Raw genomic sequence first — 19313 nt, 5'->3', positions numbered from 1 at the left:
TTTTGCATTCGGAAATGTTAGTTACATTTGTAATTTTACAGCGTTAGGTTTAATTTCAGAATTGAAATATTTCTGCATAGAGAAGAAGAAGTGTAATTCTCGATCCAAAATTTAGAGTCATTTTTCAAGCAAACGATATTTAATCGTGATAAGTTATACTATTCAAAGTGACGGTCTGATTCCAAATAATAGTTTCAAAACTTTTCACATTTTTCTCACCGAAACCGTTCTAAAAATTATGGTAAACAACTTCAACAGATGCTAAATGATTTTATGCGTTAGTAAAATAAGCAAAATTTTTGATAATCTGTTTAACCTTAAAACTAATGTAATAGACATAAAATATTTCACACGTATGATTTATTGAAGAAGAATCTGAAATTATCTGTATGGAAAAGAATTTCAGATGTTTCCACAGAGTATTTATTTTATGTCATTCAGTTTTAAATGTGCTTTGAGAAATTTCAGTAATAGAAGGTTTAGATGTACTTCTCATCACGATCCTTCAACTTGCTTGCTGTTCGCTAGATCTAACTTTTTGTACATGCTTCGGGTGACAACAATATTATTTTTCGTTGGAATGAAGTAATTCTTAATTGCTTCTGAAAAATCTTCTTCATTTTCCACTAAATCTGTTAATTCCTGTAAGAAACATATTAAAAAAATAATTTTTTTTTGAGTAATTAGAAAACATTTATTCTTTTTGTGGTCCGGTTTTCGAGACAGATATTACATAACACATAACAACGTATTCACATTGTGGGTTATGTATAAAATGTAAGTGTACGCTCATACTACGGCTGCGAATTTTGCATATAAAGAGTTGAAAATTTTAATGATTGTGATTCATCAAATGTTGATAAATGTTTTCTTAATATGGAGAAAGCTTTGATAATTTGACCATGTTAGATTTTACGTCTACAGAATACTTCCAATTGATTACGGTATTGAAAATGTTCTCAAAAAGTTCTGTATCTAATTCTGCAAAATTCTGTTACTGAAAGTACATTTCTACGATCTATACTTAGAAAAATAGAGGTTGTGGCCATCTTTGCCGAACATTTTGCATATTAACATTGTAGAGACATTAGGTATATTTTTGGAAGCAAGATAATTGAAAAATTAGCAACGCCTTCACCGGGAATCGAACCGCGGACCTCTGGAATATGTGCCCAGCGTGCAGACCACCACACCACGAAGACATGCCAAGAAGTCAGGAGACATACATTATATACTCCCCCTTTTAAAGGGCGACTGGGGTTTTAAGGGACCGAATCGCCAAATCCTGGATGTGGAGAATCATTATCTAACACCCTTTTAGTTCGGGCACCACTGTAGAGACATTAGGTATATTTTTGGAAGCAGGAGATTTGAAAAATTAGCAACGCCTTCGTCGGGAATTGAACCGTGGACCTCTGAAATACGCGCTCAGTGCGCAGACTACCACACCACGAAGGCATGCCAAGAAGGCGGGAGAAATACCTTATAACATAAACATCACTATCTCAGAAATATGGTCCGTATAAATGTTAACTTCTCCAAGTATCCAAGTGCATTACGATGTAAAAAACTGCATAGGTAAACAGTGGCTTGGATGGAAATATCACTTGTTATTACTACAACAGTTCATTAAACAATACTTCGAAAACATCTTTCAGACTGAGTTGCAGATTATATTTACTTTGATGTGCAGCTATCTTCATCACATATCCTAGCAGGATTATTAAAGTATGTGTTAAAAGCAATGGTAGTATTTTGTATTGAATATCAAACGAAACACGCTTTCCCTTTGATGGTCATGAATGAGCTCAGCTCTAATTCTAGTTGCCCACATCAGTGGGTGCAAACGAACAAGCTTCGTATTGCAAATTTACGACTGATGGATATTGTGCATATTTGGGAAGAAAGAAATGCTTAATCTCGCAAACGCCGAACGGTTAAACTTTCGTATCAAAAAATAAGAATCTTACGTTCGGAAAAGTAAACAAATAAATGAATTATTTTGCGAACATTTTGGATTGCAAACGCAAAAATTCTGCTTTGATTTTGCCAAAATTATCTTTCTCCCTTTCCACCAAAAATGTTATTTATTTGGAGAATTAGCCAGTGATTGAAATTTTAACCTCCCCTTTTTTTTCCAATCCATCTATAAATAGATGCCTTCTTATTTTGATTTCATTCTCAATCCTAAATGGAGAAACTTGCTTTTTACTTCCTTGTACGAAGTAAAAAGGAAGTATTGTGATCGCGAAAAGCTTCAGCCAGCATATTTCAAAAAAAATTTCCATTTTGACCGCTATCGAATACAATTTAACGATGTTTTTGCGTGATGATATCTGTACGTAAGGACAGAATAAAATACTCTTTTCTTCCAAAAAAAATTATAAAACTGCTTTAAAATGAATTCTAAAGAGAATTTTTCGTGGCGCCTGTATGTACGTACTTATCTCGCATAACTCAAAAACGAGTAGCCTCAGAACGTTGAAATTTTGTGTATCGGATTGCTATAACATGTAGATGTGCACCTCGTATTTTGGTTGCAATCGGCCGCACCAAACGTATATAAATATATTTATATAGACATCCACTCTGTTACCCGGCTCAGTGATCTCAGTATCTTTACTCTTATACGTTTGTAAATTGTACATTTTTTGCTTTAAAAATGATTGAATTATGTAGTTCTTATCTTCCGGTTAAAGTTTTTATGCCTTTAGTAAATCTGTATGCTATATTTTTAAAATTATCAACAATGGTGCTACTTTGATAGACGGTTGCAGGGATATTGGCGATTTTTTGGCGATTTTTCTTTTGGCGAGTATTGCGACTTATTGTAAACCCATTGCTAAATAAGCTATTTATGGTAACCAATACTTTGTTGTCATTCTATTTAAAAGATAATGCGTTTTATTATGCATAAATTCCGTGTTTTAAATATTATTTATGGCTTCTAAATATTAAAGATCAATTTAATTTTGCATTTTTATTTGAAATAAAAATTTTGTTGTTTATAATATTTTATACAATTTTATGTTGTGGATGATGTAATCAATGACGTCACCTTACTTAAAAAGTAATTGGTTTTATTAATATCTATAAATTTAAGCATGTTTTATGAGACTTAAACTCGGTAAATATGCAAATATTTTACGTGTTCAACGTCTTCCCTTTAGACACTTCAACTATCCTGCGGGGCGTGCTCTGTTGTTCATGAGCAGAATGTCTGGATTCACTGTACCAAATTACCTAATGTCTCTACAACTAAAATGAATAGTAGTTTGAAAAAAAAAAAAAAAAAAAAAAAAAAAAAAAAAAAAAAAATGGATGAACCCTGTGCATCACTGAAATTGACTGAAGTTTGTTTAAGGAGGAAAACTAGCCAAACGGCTGCTAAATCAGCCAAACCATCTTTAAAATCACCAAAAGAATGCCTAGTTAATACATAAGGTACTGCTGTCATTTTTATTACATGTTAAAAATCTGAAAATCATTCTCACCTTCCGTCGCAGGAACACTGTCTGATTCCTGGTCATGATTCTCAGCGGAGCACTTAACTCCTCAAGTTCTTCTAGAAGAGGCTTTTTCGTGCCAGGCATCTTTAGATGGCAATTTAAAAACCTAGAAGAAAATTAGCATCGAAATTTACTTCTTGACAATTTGCAGAATGCAGTTATATTACTGAACTTTTCTGAAACAAACATAGTATGTAATTTTCATAATTAAAGTAAGAAAATTGTAAGTTTACTTGCTTAAATTGAGTACATTAGGAATATTTATATATATCTGTATATACAGCTTGAGTACATTAGGTATATATTTATATACTTTATTCGTAGGAAAAGAAAGCCTAATTATCCTATCCGAGGAAAGAGGCGTAGGGTAAATATATATATATATATATATATATATATATATTTTTTTTTTTTTTTTTTTTTTTTTTTTTGTACGGGAAGTTGATACTTGTTAGAACGATAGTGTAATCTTTAAAATTAAAATTAAAATATGAATATATATATATGTATTTGTCCCAGATATATATCATTTCAGATAATTTGTTATTAGATGAGTCCTTAACTAGGGAAGACACCAATTATTCTGCAGTCGCTAGTGGATTGAAGTTTAAAGATTGCGTAATAGAAAATGCCGGGAATACTTGAAGAATTACAAAATCTTGATAATCTAAACATACCTTTATTATTTGTTGATTACTGTATTCAGACACATATTAGGGCATAGCAGAGCACAATGGGGAAAATCTGCGTCTCACAGTTTTAATTATGCTGTATTACATTTTTAATAATGAATCGAAGTACCAAAGCAAAAGACGTCTTTTAGTTATCAAGCATAATCAGCAAAAGCGGATGCGTAATTAGTTGCAGAACTGCTTATAAGCTTGGGGATTCTTTGCTTTATTTCTGGCTAACAAATGCGTAAAATAGCAATGCGGATACTGCAGGGAAATTGAAATGCCTTGAAGGGGTTGTGCTTTAATTGAAAATTAATAATTTAAAGGTCTATTAAGTTTTAAAGTCTATTAAATTTGTTGAGTTTTAATTTGGTAATAAATTTTCCTTCATATTTTGTTATTTTACACACACGCATATATATAATTGCATTTTGTTTATTATGTTTATAAAGATTACTTTGAATTAAGATGATTAAGAGCAAGGCTGTCGGTGGACACTTAACTCAAGTAGGAACATATTTCTGCTACTCACTCTAACAATAATATCTTCCGATAATTAAAAAAAAAAAAAAAAAAAAAATTGTAAACTGAACGGAACTTCCATTTTCATAATGAATTCTATATTGTATATTAACTTAAATTCATCTCACTTATGATCTACCTACTTGGCTTTAACTCAACTTACTTAATATAATTTTGGCACCATAATTCTTACTTGGGTAAAAGACGAAACACCTTCGCATTAATTTAATTATTGTTAATTGATCGGGGGTTGGTTTGTTCCTCTTGGAAAGTCAACCAATTTCAAATCAAAGACAATAATTACTTGGTTTGTTGATTACTTTTTCATTTAAAAAAATTACCATCTTCAATTTTTCATAATTCATATTTGATGTTTCATTAAAAAAGAACTTCAAACTTCATTACTGGTCGGGATTCCGATACAGAGAAGAAGAAATGAAGATATTGGTCTAGATATCGGAATATTAATATTACTAGGCATTGTTACGAATTTTATTCTTAGAAAGTTGGACCGAACTACCAGTGTTCAGCGGATTTGCGCGAGCTGCGCCCACTTTATTCACGTATGCGACCAGAATATACTGCATACACGATACACATGCCTAAAATCACGAAACTACCCATGCTGCCAGCCCTTTCGCGCGTATAGGAAAGTTAGACCGAACTACCAGTGTTTAGCGGGCTGCGCCCGCTTTATTGACCTATGCATCCAAAAAATACTGCATACACTATACACATGGTGCAAAAGTTCTTAGTTCTTTTGGTGCTAAAAGTTCTTAGTAGTTTGAAGTACAACTACTTACTATACACTGTGATACTGAGAAGAGCTGGATGTGCTCCCGCTTAGAGTTGCTATTTTCCTGTGTAAAAGTTGATTGTGGATTGTGAAAATGTATAATTATTTTTAATTAAGTGTTCCGCTTTCGAAAAAGATATTTGCAAGTTCTGAAATTGGTTTTCTTTCAAGATATGAGGAATTTAAATTCTGTCTACACCGGAACGCCCATCTCGCATGGACGACTGTAATCCGATGTTGAATGGTTGTTTATGTGCTCCCGCTTAAAGTTGCTATTTTCCTGTGTAAAAGTTGATTGTGGATTGTGAAAGTGTATAATTATTTTTAATTAAGTGTTCCGCTTTCGAAAAAGGTATTGTGCAAGTTCTGAAATTGTTTTTCTTTCAAGATATGAGGAATTTAAATTTCCTCTACACCGGAACGCCCATCTCGCATGGACGAGTAAATTTTACATTGATTATATGATGAATTATTTATGCAATTTTAATTTGTCGGCTGCTTTAGACTCTTATATGTTCTATCTAGTTGTATATTTAAAAGCACAGTTCTATCTTTCATGGTTTTGAATATATTTGAATTTGAAATTGTAGAGTGAGCTAGGCCTAACAAGGCTGACATTTGTTTATATTAGAAGATTTATGTTATTGGAAGGAATAATCATTTGGTGCACCATATAATCAAGTCTTTTGCCCGATGGAGGAACAGCTCTGACATATTTCGGTGTACCATATTCGACGTCTTTCAGCCCGTTGGTCGATTTGCTCAGTTTTTATGCTAGAACTCTCGTTTTTATTGTCAAAATTATTTCACGCATTGCAGATGGTGATTTTAGTATTTTATGGATATTTTATTGAATTTTAGAACTTTTATGAATTTTTGAAGAGAACTTGCTGTATTGGAAATTGATTTCTATCTTTTTTAAGAAGTTTTGACACTATAGATGTATTAACTTTGAACTTTTAGGGTTTTTAGAGTTTTATATATATATATCTATATGCATTGATTTTTTTGAGGTAATTTGATTTGTTTGTCCCCAAGCCGACATAATATAATTTCTGATCCAAAGATGAGTCAAAACGAGCTTTCGGTTATTGATACCATCTTAGATTTTGCAAGTAATGAATATGATATTCTGACGGTTATGTGTAATATGAATAAGATCGTAGACACATTGAGGGAAAAGAGAGTCCCGAAGATTCTTATTGCGAATTTAAGTAATGGTCTAAATTTTATAACTGACTGGATTGCTAAAAGAGAGACAAATAATGCAAATGATAATGAAAGATTGATAGCGAGTAAATTGGATGCGATTAAAAAAGAGGTCTATGAAATTAAGGAGAAAATGACCAATGAAACTACTCGAGAAGAACCATGGATTGAAATTAGATCAAAAAGAAATGGGAGGAAGAGAGAAATGAATAGAGAAGACAATTTAAGAGAAAATGAGGTCATCTTACGCCCGATGAAGGATGGAGTTGATGTTTATGAAGAAGTTAAATCCAATGTAGACCCACAAAAGGTAGGAATTGGAATAGTTAGTTCCTTTTGCTGTAAGAACGGTGATATGGTGGTAAAACTTGAAAATCGGAATGAATGCAAGAGATTAGAAGAAGTAATTAAGAATAATGAGAAAATATGTTCTTTAGTAAGACCAAGAAGAAGGAAATTTATTAGACCAAAGATTGTTATTTATAACGTTTCAGAAGAAGTGTCAGACGATAAGATTACGCAAGCACTGAAAAGAAATTGCTGTTGTGAGGGGAATTGTGTCAAGCCGTTATTTAGAATGAGGGCCTCAGAGCAGTTCGTGTCACATCGTGTGTATCAGGTTACTAGAGAATGCCAGGGTAACACTATTGAAGATCAACGATTAAGGATTGATTGGAAGGCCTATAGTACTAAGATCTTTTTAAGACCTAAACGTTGTACTAACTGTTTGGCCTTTGGACATTCAAAAAGATTTTGTGAGAATGTCAAAATATGTGCCGCCTGCTCTAGGGAGCATGGAAAGGAAGATTGTCAAAGTGAAGAGTTTATTTGCATTAACTGTGTGGAATTCAATAAGAAATTTCACACAGATTTTGATGTACACCATCATGCTTTTTCTAAGGATTGTTCCGTATACTTAGAGGAAATGAAATTTATAAAGGATCATTTGGACATCTAGATTTTATTGAGAGACTAGGTGTCGGCGGGGACTTTTTGTTTGTTTATTTTTTAATTCAATACTAAAAAGGAGTGTGATATTGTTTATTTTATTTTACTTTTTTCTGTTATTATTGATTGGCCTTTGGGTAAGTATTTTATTTTGGAAGCCAGTAAAGAAGAAGAAGAAGAAGATATTGCCCTCACCCCTGGTAAGTTGCTCTGGTTTTAATAAAGACTTTGAACCTTCTGGTGTTGATTTTATTTAGTTATGTCAATTGAACTTTTGCCAAGACTTTTACTGGATTTTAATTGATTGATTTTAATACTGTTTTTATTTGTACATATTGATTTTAAAATATTGCTTTTAATGTGGATTGGTTTTATTTTGTTATACATGAATATTTTAAATATTAATTTAAATCATTGTGCGGCCGCTTCTTGCCAGCTCTATAGAATTAATGATATCATTAAAGAGCCTTTGAATGTGATTACGCTGCAAGAGCCCTATACTATTAAGGGTAAGATTGCCCATCTACTTGGAAATTGGAGAGTTGTAGGAATTGATAATGGCAGGACTGGTATTATTGTTGCGGATAGCAATTTAGAGTTTACAGTAGATGTACTTCAGGATTGTATTGTCGCAATCACTGTTTTCCTGGATCAAGTTAAATTAGCTCTTATTTCAGTTTATTTTTCACCTGCAAAGGATTTGGAGATGCATTTATTTCAACTTGAAAATGTTTTTAAACTCTATACTTATGATTTTATAGTTGTTGGTGATTTTAATTCCAAGAATTTTAATTGGGGAGCTAGGGAAATTGATCAAAGAGGAGTTTTAACTTATGATTTTATTGTACAATATAAATTGAAGCTTTTAAATATTCAAGATTTTACTCCAACCTTTTTTTTCCTCTGTGGGGAGTCGCTGGACTGACCTTGCACTTTGTTCATCTGGTATGGATATCAGTAATGTTAAATATGAAGTTCTAGATTTGGATACCCTTAGCGACCACAGATATATTTTGATTAATTTGAATGATATTAAAGTCAATAGTGACATTAGAAAGAAGTACTCTAGAAACATTAAAAGAATTGAAATAATGGTGAAGAGTCGCAGGGATATTTTTGATATTGAAGACAAAGTTAGTTGTTCCTCCAACGCTTTAGAGTTGAATAATTGTATTAGTGAAATGGAGAGACTGTTGATTAGTAATATGAATAGATATCCATTGATTAAGAAGACCTTGCAACATAAGAACTATACCGTATGGTGGACTAATGAATTGGACAGTCTTAGAAGGAAATTAAGAGCCTCTAGGAAAAGCTACCAAGTTAAAAACATTCCTGATGAGTTGCGTATTAAAAGGAAAGTGGATTATAAAAGAAACCTTGCATTTTATAAGAAAAAGATTAAGATTACTAAAAGACAATATAGAGAAGAAATATTTTTGAATAGTAAATATTATTATGATAAGTATTACAGGATTGCTACAAATAAAAGAAGACAACATATTATTTTGGATAGGGAAGATAAGAATAATGATTCAGTCGAACAGTACTATGACTGTATTAAATGTGTAATGTGTAAATGTGTAAATATCCGCAGTGCTTTGAAATTGGATGAGGCCATTCCGGTGGAGTGGAGGACTCTGTGATGAGAGACTTATGAAGAAAATAGTCAGGATTATAGAGAAGTTTATGATTCCCCTTTTACGTACGAAGAAATTTATTGTGTGATTTCAAGATTAAGAACAAGATCTGCTCCTGATTTGGATGGGATAGGTGCAACTATTATTAAAAAATTGTTTTGTGAATATCCTTCCTTTTTTATAATTTTATATAATCGATGTTTAATTTTATCTGTTTTCCCTGACTGTTGGAAAATTGGAAAAATTGTTCTTGTTCCGAAGAGTGAAGGTCGTTATCGTCCAATCTGTCTTCTGAAAGTTTTTGGTAAGGTTTTCGATAAACTTTTCACAAATCGTCTTAATTTTATTCTATACAAGAAAGATTTTATTAGCCCTAGACAATATGGATTTAGAAGAGGGCGTTCTACTGAACTTGCACTTTATCACACTATACAGTTGATTAGGGAAAAGAAGAAGGACTTTCATGTTGCACTTGTCTCATTTGACATAATGGTGCCTTTGACTCTATTGCCTGGCCTTTACTCCTTTCTGCCCTTAGGAAATTAGGTGTTATTGGAAGATTATACTACTTAATTGAAGATTATCTAAGAAATAGACAAGTGTTCTTTCAAGGTAATAGTGAGGGTGTTAACCTGAAATATGAGATCACGAAAAGAGATGCCCGCAGGGCTCTTGCAGCGCTCCCCTGTTCTGGAGCCTTATAATTAATGAAATACTTATCGATTTACCAAATATTGAAATTAACTGCTTTGCCGATGATATTCTGGTCTTGGTGTATGATTCTTCTTTGGAAAAGTTGGAACAGAGGTTTTCCCAGACAGATAGATCATTTATTTAATAGATGGAGCCATAAACAATTTATTTGCTTTAATTTGGATAAAACAAATGCTATTTTCTTTCCAAAGGGTGGCTTCCATACTAGACCACCTAGGTTGAAATTTAACGGAAAAAATCTACGCTTTAAGGATGAGATGAAATATTTGGGTGTTATTTTAGACCAGAAATTGAATTTTATTTCCCATTTTAAAGATATACAACGAAAGATAGAGAAGGTTTTAACTTTTTATGTTTATAATTTTAATCCAAGTACTCTGGCTCAGAAAGGTGCCACCCTGAGAGAAATTTATATCAGCGTTATTCTTCCCAAGATCATATATGGCATTGGCGCATGGGGTGTCCGGGCAGGGGAGCTCCTCCGTTTAAGAACTAAATTAGACTCTTTGCAGAGAGGCTGGCTCTTGGCTGTTACCAGAGCTTTTAGGACGGTCTCGACGGAGGTTCTGTGCATACTTGCCGGTGTGCCCCCTCTCTCGATTTTTTACCAGTTTTATTTTGAAAAATTTTTACTAAGTAATGGATTGAGAGACTCTTTTAATTATAATGATTTTAAAGTTTGTGCCAATTTTATTAAATATTTTAATCCAGAGAGTGTTTCTCCTATGGACTATTGTAGCATTGGTTTTGATTGCAATAAATTGGACCTACAGGAAATTGAAATTTATACGGATGGCTCTGGCTTCGAGGGGGGAGTCGGTTCAGCCTTTATTGTCTATTTTTATGGACTTGAGATACATGTAGAGAAATTTAAAATGTCTGAACATAATTCAGTTTATCAGGCTGAGATGGCTGCTTTGAGGGAAACTCTTAACTGGATATTAAGAGAACTTACTAAGAGACACTGTATACATATATACTCAGATGCCCTATCTGCGCTAACGGCTCTCTCCCGGCCAGAGCCTAAAAATGAAATTTTGGAAGACATTAAAGATCTGTTTAAAAGAGCATTAGGATATCATGTTATCCATGTTCACTGGATTAAGGCACATATTGGACATCCTGGCAATGAGAGGGCGGACGCACTAGCAAAGGAGGCTGCTCTGGGGGATGGTATGGATTATTTTGATGTAAGACCGGCTAGAAGAAAGATGATCTCGATTATGAAGAATTTTTACTATGATAAATGGAAGCAGGTTTGGTCTACCTCTATTAAAAGAAATAGGTTCTTGAATTTTATTGAAGTTTCAAACAGAATGAAATGTTATATGAATATTGATGCCAACCAGATTATAACCAATCATGGAAGATTTCCCTTCTATTTACATAGATTCCATCTCCAGGGCAACGATAAATGCCTCATTTGTGATAAGATCGGTGACGCAGATCACTTCGTCGAGTCGTGTATTCTTACCCGGGGTGTGAGGCTTAAGTATGGAGACAAGAAGATTGAAGAAATGATTGTAAATAGTAACAGATTTAAAGATTTTGCTCAAGAAATAATGAAAATTATTAATGGCAATAAAGAAAAGATCGGAATTGAGAGTTAAGATCTTCTGACCTATTCAATAATTTTGTGCTCATTTGAAGGCTGATCAAGATTTTACAAGAAGTTCTTTTTATGTTTTGTATGAATGGTTCTGTGTTGTTTTGTCTTGGTTTCATGTTATTACTAACTTTGTGGATTTTATTATTTTCCTCAGTTTCATTTTTGTGTGAATGATGGACTTTTGTTTTAACTTGGCTTGCAACCATTTGCTCTCGTAATTTTGTGTTTGTTATGTTTCCTTTTTTAACCTTTTTTGTTACTCGGGTCTCGGGCTTTGGTTTCTCGGTTGTTTAAATATTAAGTCTTTTCAGGTAAATTTTGAGTTGTGGTTTTCCTTGTGTAAATTTTGAGCACGGCCGGCTCGGTGGCTTCTCGTTTTTGTGTTGGACGGGCCTGTCCCATTTTGGCCATGTGGCCGATTTAAATCAGCTGGGGGGCCGGGGCTGCGCCCATACAAAATACAAAATACAAAATACACTATACACACGCGGAAAATCACGAAAACACCCATGCAGCCAGCCCGCTCACCGGGATTTGAAAATTGGACCGAACTACCGGTGTACATCGATTTATTTACCTGGGCTGCTCCCGCTTTATTAAGGTATGCAGGCATAAGATACTGCATACACGTTGCGCATGTAAATCACGAAAACACCCATGCAGCCAGCCCGCTCGCCGGAATTCGAAAGTTCTACCGAACTACCAGTAGTAGATTGGTAATTTTAGTAGAATTATAAGTAAAATTGCTGTATTCCTTCTGTAATATGAAAAATCTAAAGAGAAGCTACGCCAGAAAACGTATAGGTATCCCGGCAAGCTATCGCCAAGCTAACAACAGATTTGGTGACTTTTAGCAACATTTTGGTCAGGTCAACCTGAAAAAAGAACAGTGTGAAAGCTGAGAATTTAGGGTTAGTGAAAATGGGGCGTTATACGATACAATAACGTGTCTTCATTATTGAACAATATTTTTAAAATAATGAAAGTCTGGCGGCCGCAGTTCGAAAATTTTATACAAAATATGGTAAAAATAGTGTTTTAACCTCGTCAACTGTGAAAAGATTAATTGAAAAATTCGTGGAGACGCTAAACACACCGGTTGAAAAAAAAAAAAAAAAAAAAAAAAAAAAAGTTGTTCAAGTGTCAATACTGAAGCAGTGCGTGAGAGTGTTGGTGAAAACCGAGGAACATCATTTCGGCGTCGTGGACAAAGATTGCAAATTTCAAGAAGCTATCTACAGCGTATACCCACAAAAGATCTGTGTCATGCTTAGAAAATATAATTAACACAACAACTGAAGCCTAATGATTATGAACAGCGAAGAGAGTTTGTGGAATAGATTATTAATCATCAAAAAGTGGATGCTGGTTTTCCGAGCAAAATAATCCTGAGCAATGAAGCACATTTTCACCTCGATTGTTTTGTTAATTACCAAAATTGCCGTGTTTGGGATTCGGAGAACCCACGTGTGATTAGCGAAAAACAAATGCACCCACAACGTGCCACTGTTTGGTGCGGATTTGGGACAGGAAGCATCATCGGACCACACTTTTTTGAGAATAAGGCTGGTCAAGCAGCTCGATATCGCGACATGATAACACAGTTCTTTCTGCCGAAATTGGATGATATTGATGTGGCCAATATGTGGTTTCAACAAGACGGTGCCACATGCCCTACAGCCAATGAAACAATTCAATTACTATATGAGATATTTCCTGATCGTGTAATCTCTCGTTTCGGTGATCAGAATTGGCCCCCTAGATCATGTGATTTAACACCATTAGATTTCTTCTTATGGGGTTATTTGAAGTCAAAGGTCTATATCAACAATCCCACAACCACACGTGCATTAAAAGAGGAGATTAAACGCTGAATCAACGAAATTCAGCCACAATTATGCAGAAAGGTCATGAAAAATTTCGATGAAAGGGTGCGTGTGTGCCATCAAAGCCGTGGAGGCAATTTGCCCGATGTGTTATTCCATAAATAACCCTATCCTATATATTTTATGATTCACTTAAAAAAATATCTAAAGACTAGAAACTCTCTTTTATATTGAATTCAAATCTTGAGTTAATTTTGGGACACCCTTTATAACACAAGGCGATAATAGTTTGTGGCAACAGTTTGAGTTTGAAAAGAGATTCACCGTTTGTAGTGTATCGACCCAAAATCGCAAAACGAAAACAAGTCTTTCAGGGACAAAGCCCCTTTGGACTAACAAAACTGAAAGCTTTAAATTTTACATTATGCCCATAGGGGCTTTTTTAATCTTTTGTGGGTTATCTTTATTCATTAACCAGTTAACTGTGATTGAGGAGTATACTCGTCATGGAGAAGAGCACGATTTTGTGTATTGACGAGTATACTCGTCATGCGTATAATGAAATGGAAAGATAAGAGGGAGGTTTATTTAGTAAGCACTGTACATAACGAAAACGTAAGAGAAACAGAGAAAAGAAAAATAATAACAAAGAAACCGGAGCTAGTGATTGATTATAATAAAAAAATGGGTGGAACGGATATAAGCGATGGAATTATCATAGCATACTCCACAGTAAGAAAACGGCTCAAAAAGTACTACAAAAAGATATTTTTCCATTTCTTAGACATTATGTGTCTGAATGCATTTATATTATATGAAAAAAAATAATGGAACATTATCGCGTATCAACTTTTTTCTCAAATTTATTGAAGACACTTTTGCAACGTATCCAATTGAAAGAAATAAATCGACACAAACTCGGCCATTTAGACCTAATATAAACCAATTAGGCCGGAATCATGTTCTGGATTATATTCCCGAAACATCGAAAAAAAAAAAAAAAAAAAAAAAAAAAAAAACCTACGCAAAGGTGTTTTCATTGCTACACACGTAATATCAGGAAGGAATCGCGTTACTGGTGTTCGATTTGCAAAGTTCCATTGTGTATAGTAAACTGTTTCGCTGAATATCACTCCACAGCAGGAATTTAAATTCTTACTTTTATATGTATAATATTTAATTTAATTTATTGCGTTTTTAGTTTAATGTGTATGTAATATATGCTTATGTTAACCAAATAAGTAAATATTAGTAATAAAATTTTCAATTTTATAAAAAAAAACCCATCTTTTTCATCAAATATCTTACCAACGCAACTTACTCTGTGACTGACGAATATACTCGTCATGGCTCGATTCTGGCGACACAAAACGGTGCGCACTCTTAATCGAGTGCGCACCGTTAATAACTGGTTAGTTAACTGGTTAAATATCATGTTCTTCGCACTTAAAACCATAAAATTCAGTTCAACAGCAGCATCACAAAATAATTTTTAAATGAGCATATCCTTTATAATTTCCGATCACAGTTTCACGCGCTGGAGATAAAAATGTTTTTTTTTCGTACAGTGTTGCCATTGCTCCCTTTGAAATAGTTTAGTTTTTTAATAAAAAATTTGTTGAAGTGTTACAAAATATGAAATCGATAATAAAGCAAATTTCAAATTCAAATTAGGGCTTCCACATGCCCATATTCTATGGAAGATCACGTTATTCAAATTTTAATGGCTCTAGGTACCGTTGTTTTATCACAGTGCGAGAAACATACATACATTCATGCAGATTCTTCATTATTTAATTTTTTTATATAATACAGAGCGGTAATATTTGGTGGCAACAACTTCAAAAGTGAAACGGACATTTAAAGTTTTCGACGCAAAATGCCGAAATGAAGTTAATAACCCTTCTGGGCTAACGCCCTTTGGGCTAAAAAAAAAAAAAAAAAAAAAAAGGGAGTTTTTTTTTTCCCCCCCCTCCCCACTAGATACACCATCTAGTGGCAAAAAAATGTCCATATATCCGGCAACACTTATCGGATTGTCTCAAACGAACATGTGCTTTAAAGGTGGCATTCAGCTTTCATTGTTTGTGAAAATAGTTTTCTAATTGGCTGCTTGTGTAAAAAGTTATATTGATTTGAAAATGTGTAAAATATCTGAAAAAATACGTTATGTGAGGATTTTTTACTATAAAAAAGGTAAAATGGCTGCAAAAACATGCCGAAAAATTTGTGAAGTGTATGGTGAGAATGCTGTGAGTGAACAAATGACCTAGGAGTGGTTTGCTCGATTTCGTTCCGGAAATTTCGATGTCAAAGATGCACCTCGCTCTGGTCGGCCAGTTACTGAAAAAGTCGATGAAATTTTGCAACTGGTGGAGCAAGACAGGTACGTAAGCTGTCAGGAAATAGCAGAGGCAATAAACATCAACCACATGACAGTTTGGAATCATTTGAAAAGAGCAAGTTACGAAAAAGAAGCTCAGTGTTTGGGTGCCACATAAATTGCAACATGGTGCAACCAGGCGAAACCATCAATTCGGCCATGTACTGTGCACAACTCGGCCGTTTGAAGAAAGCAATACAGAAAGAGTGACCAAAATTACCAAAAGAAAGGGAGTTGTGTTCCATCATGACAATGCGCGGCGAAACACATCTTTGATGACTTGGAACAAATTGACGGAACTTGGTTGGGAAGTTTTGATGCATCCACCATATAGCCCAAACCTTGCACCGTCTGACTAGCATTTTCTTCTGTCTCTGCAAAAGTATCTTGATGGTAAAAAACTGCCGACCGAAGAGCCGCTGAAAATCACTCGCCCAAGTTTTCGATGATAAACCACGGAAGTTCTACACCGATAGAATTATGAAGCTACCCGAAAAATGGCAAACGATAAGAGTCGTCAATATGTACTTGATTAAAATTGATTTCCATTAAAGAACATTTTAGTTAAAAAATGTACCAACAAAGCGCGGAGACTTTTTATATGACCCAATATTAAATATCATGTTCTTCGCACTTAAACCATAAAATTCAATTCAACAGCAACATCACAAACTAGTTAAAATGAGCATATCTTTAGAATTTCCGATACACAGTCTCGCGCGTTGGAGATAATTTTTTTTTTTTTTTCCTCCTTACAGCGCTCGCTTTGAAATGGTTGTGTTTCTCAATCAAAAACTCATAAATGCTTTACAAAATATGAAATAGATAATAAAACAGATTCCAAATTTGGACTTCTAGATGACCATATTCGGGTGGAGACGTACGTTATTCAAAATTTGATGGCGCTAGGTACCGTTGTTTTATCCCAATGCGAGAAAGCGCTAGGTACCGTTGTTTTATCCCAATGCGAGAAATAGACATACATTTATAAATATTCTTCATTATTTACTTTCTTTAAATATAATACAGGACCCTATTGGTGGAAACAATTTAAAAAGTCATTCGCCGTTTATAGCGAATCAATGCAAAATGCCAAATCGAAATTAATAGCCCTTCTGGAGAAATTGCCCCTTTGGGCTGAAAATAGCAGGAAAATTACGTGGGAAAATATGGTATGTGTAATTCTTTTCATTCATTGTTTGGCAAATGCAGCTAAATTCGTCGACTGGCAAATATTTCCCACAGTAAACGGAAATACAACTAGAAAAATAAAGTTTCAATAACATACGCACTCAAATAATACTTAATATATATCGCTTCTCCTGGAGCAAACAATCGAGAACTGCTTGTTTACCCCAGGAACCATCCTGGAATCATACTTTCATATAGTATTTCTGATTTAAATCAAAATTACAGTTTTGGGTTTGGAAAAACTTCATTAAATTCGCGTTCAAGCCATCAGTCACCCTACAATACTGGCGCAGCAATGTCTAAATTCTATAAGTCTTTTAATGATATTCTCATCATCCAGACTCCTAGTAGTAAATCTCTTTCAATCAGTACTCTGTCTAATTTTTAAAACGAAGGTATTAAAAATATGAAATGGCCACCTGAATAAGAAATTCAACTGAAAACAAAATCTGAATATATTTAAATGAAGATTTCTTTTAGTTCTCAAGGCACGATTACACTAATAATCAATATTTATTATAAGGGTTTAAACTTGAGTTAATTTTAAATTTTTAAGCTCTCTGACTGCAAAGAATGCGCAAGCATTGCAAGAGAATATCACACAAAATTGATGAAAATTTTGGGTCAAGAGAAAAGTTGAATTGAAACTTACTTCAATGGCTGACTATAGTGTGAAAATTTGCTCCCTGTAAAAAATCTTCGGAAGAAATTGGCTGAAATTTGATTTGTGAGTTTAAGGTGCACCGATACTTGTTTGCGAAAATAAATCTTGCTGAATTTTATAAAACCCGAGAATTCCTAAATACTGCTTTTTTGTATCGTGCTTTATAAATGCGAGCTGGAAACAGAATGAGTCTAAAAATCACGTGTTAGGATCGTGAAATTTTTGAATAAATACCATAAATATTTTCGGCACATGCTTTCAGTAATATCGTCTTCAAGCACAAGACATGAAAGAATTATAAGATCTTGCAGTAGTTCTGTTTCTGATTTCTTATTTACATTTTTTAAATTATTATTATTTTGTTTGTGTGTGTGTGTTACTACTAATTTCTAACTACCTATACGCGGTGGAATTCATATATAGCTATATGTTATAATTACATACTCGAAATGTTACTGTTGCATCAGGTTCTTCTATTTACAATAAAATTAATGTAAAATTCCTTACCTGCTGCATCTTCAGTGTTCGCGACGCCAGGCTTCTAATAATGACGTTTTCCAGTAAGAGTTTCTATTAGAATTAGCAATCCATCTTGTCTTTTACTTATTTATTCAAATCAAACACTAATATACACTATTTACAAGGTAGATGATAATTATTTTAAGACAGTACATTTTAATTGTATTTCTGAGTCTAAAGTTTCGTCTTTACGCTCCTCAGAGCCGTTCCAATCTAGCCTCGTTCTCAGAACTCAATTATAGAAAAAGAAAAGGAAGAGATGCACGCCATCTAGTGGCAAGAATGGGACATCCTCCCACCTTTTTATTTTACCTCAATAACATGGGAAAATCAAAACAAAATTTATCAATAATCAAACAAAAGTTCAAGTACAACTTTCACAAATATGAAAAGTAACTAATGCTCTAAAATTAATACTTACAAAGAAGTATTACACATCTAAACATTTTCTGTATTACATTCATACCATATCCAGATAACATGTTCTAATTGACTACTGTTAGGACAATTAAATTTCTAAAATACTGAAAAGAAACAAAAATTAGTAGTGCAATTTATAAATATGTAACAGGTTTTACAGTTTTACGTCCATATCTAGTTTGATAGTTCATATCACTGTCACACTTATCGGCAGAATTCTTTCTGTTCATGGTGAAGTCACTAAACAAGTTAGGTCTATCAAGTTCGAGAAGATAAATACGTTTCACAGGTCTTAGGAGTTCACCCGTTGCAGTTTTCACTTTGACAACACGCACTTCGTTGTCTTTCCCAAGATATATTTCTACAACACGACCTATTGGCCAATCTATTCTCTTCTTGTTGTCGCTGCCGACAAACATTAAGTCATTTTTGTTGATAGTCCGAGTAGATCATTTAGTATGGTTTTTGCCCTAGGATAGCTAAATATTCATCACGAAATCGTTTGCGAAAGTGTTCTCTTAAGTTCTGCAAAAACTTGTGTCTTTTTGTCAGATTGATGGTATCCAGGTAGTCTAAGTCTGCTACTCCGACGTCGTGCACATCTTGTAGAAACTTTGAAGGAGTTAGTGCCCTAAGATCATTTGGATCTTCTGAAAGGTACGTAAGGGGTCTTGAGTTAACCACTGATT

General features: G+C 33.9%; 1 long non-coding RNA gene across 1 annotated transcript; it reads right to left on the bottom strand.

Annotated features, from left to right (window-relative positions):
* Window positions 1-335: 335 nt before the first annotated feature.
* On the bottom strand, window positions 336-17828 carry LOC146999187 (uncharacterized). The gene is made up of 3 exons (XR_015039516.1): window positions 17674-17828; window positions 3495-3615; window positions 336-642 (listed from the first exon to the last, which is right to left on the bottom strand). It is a non-coding gene; the product is annotated as an uncharacterized LOC146999187 (long non-coding RNA).
* Window positions 17829-19313: the final 1485 nt, after the last annotated feature.

The sequence above is a fragment of the Stegodyphus dumicola genome, chromosome 1 (genome assembly GCF_044657685.1).
Source record: "Stegodyphus dumicola isolate Sdum_Otavi_A_Nest chromosome 1, ASM4465768v1".
Classification (NCBI taxonomy): Eukaryota; Metazoa; Arthropoda; class Arachnida; order Araneae; family Eresidae; genus Stegodyphus; species Stegodyphus dumicola.
This window is presented reverse-complemented; position numbering and strand designations above follow the sequence as displayed.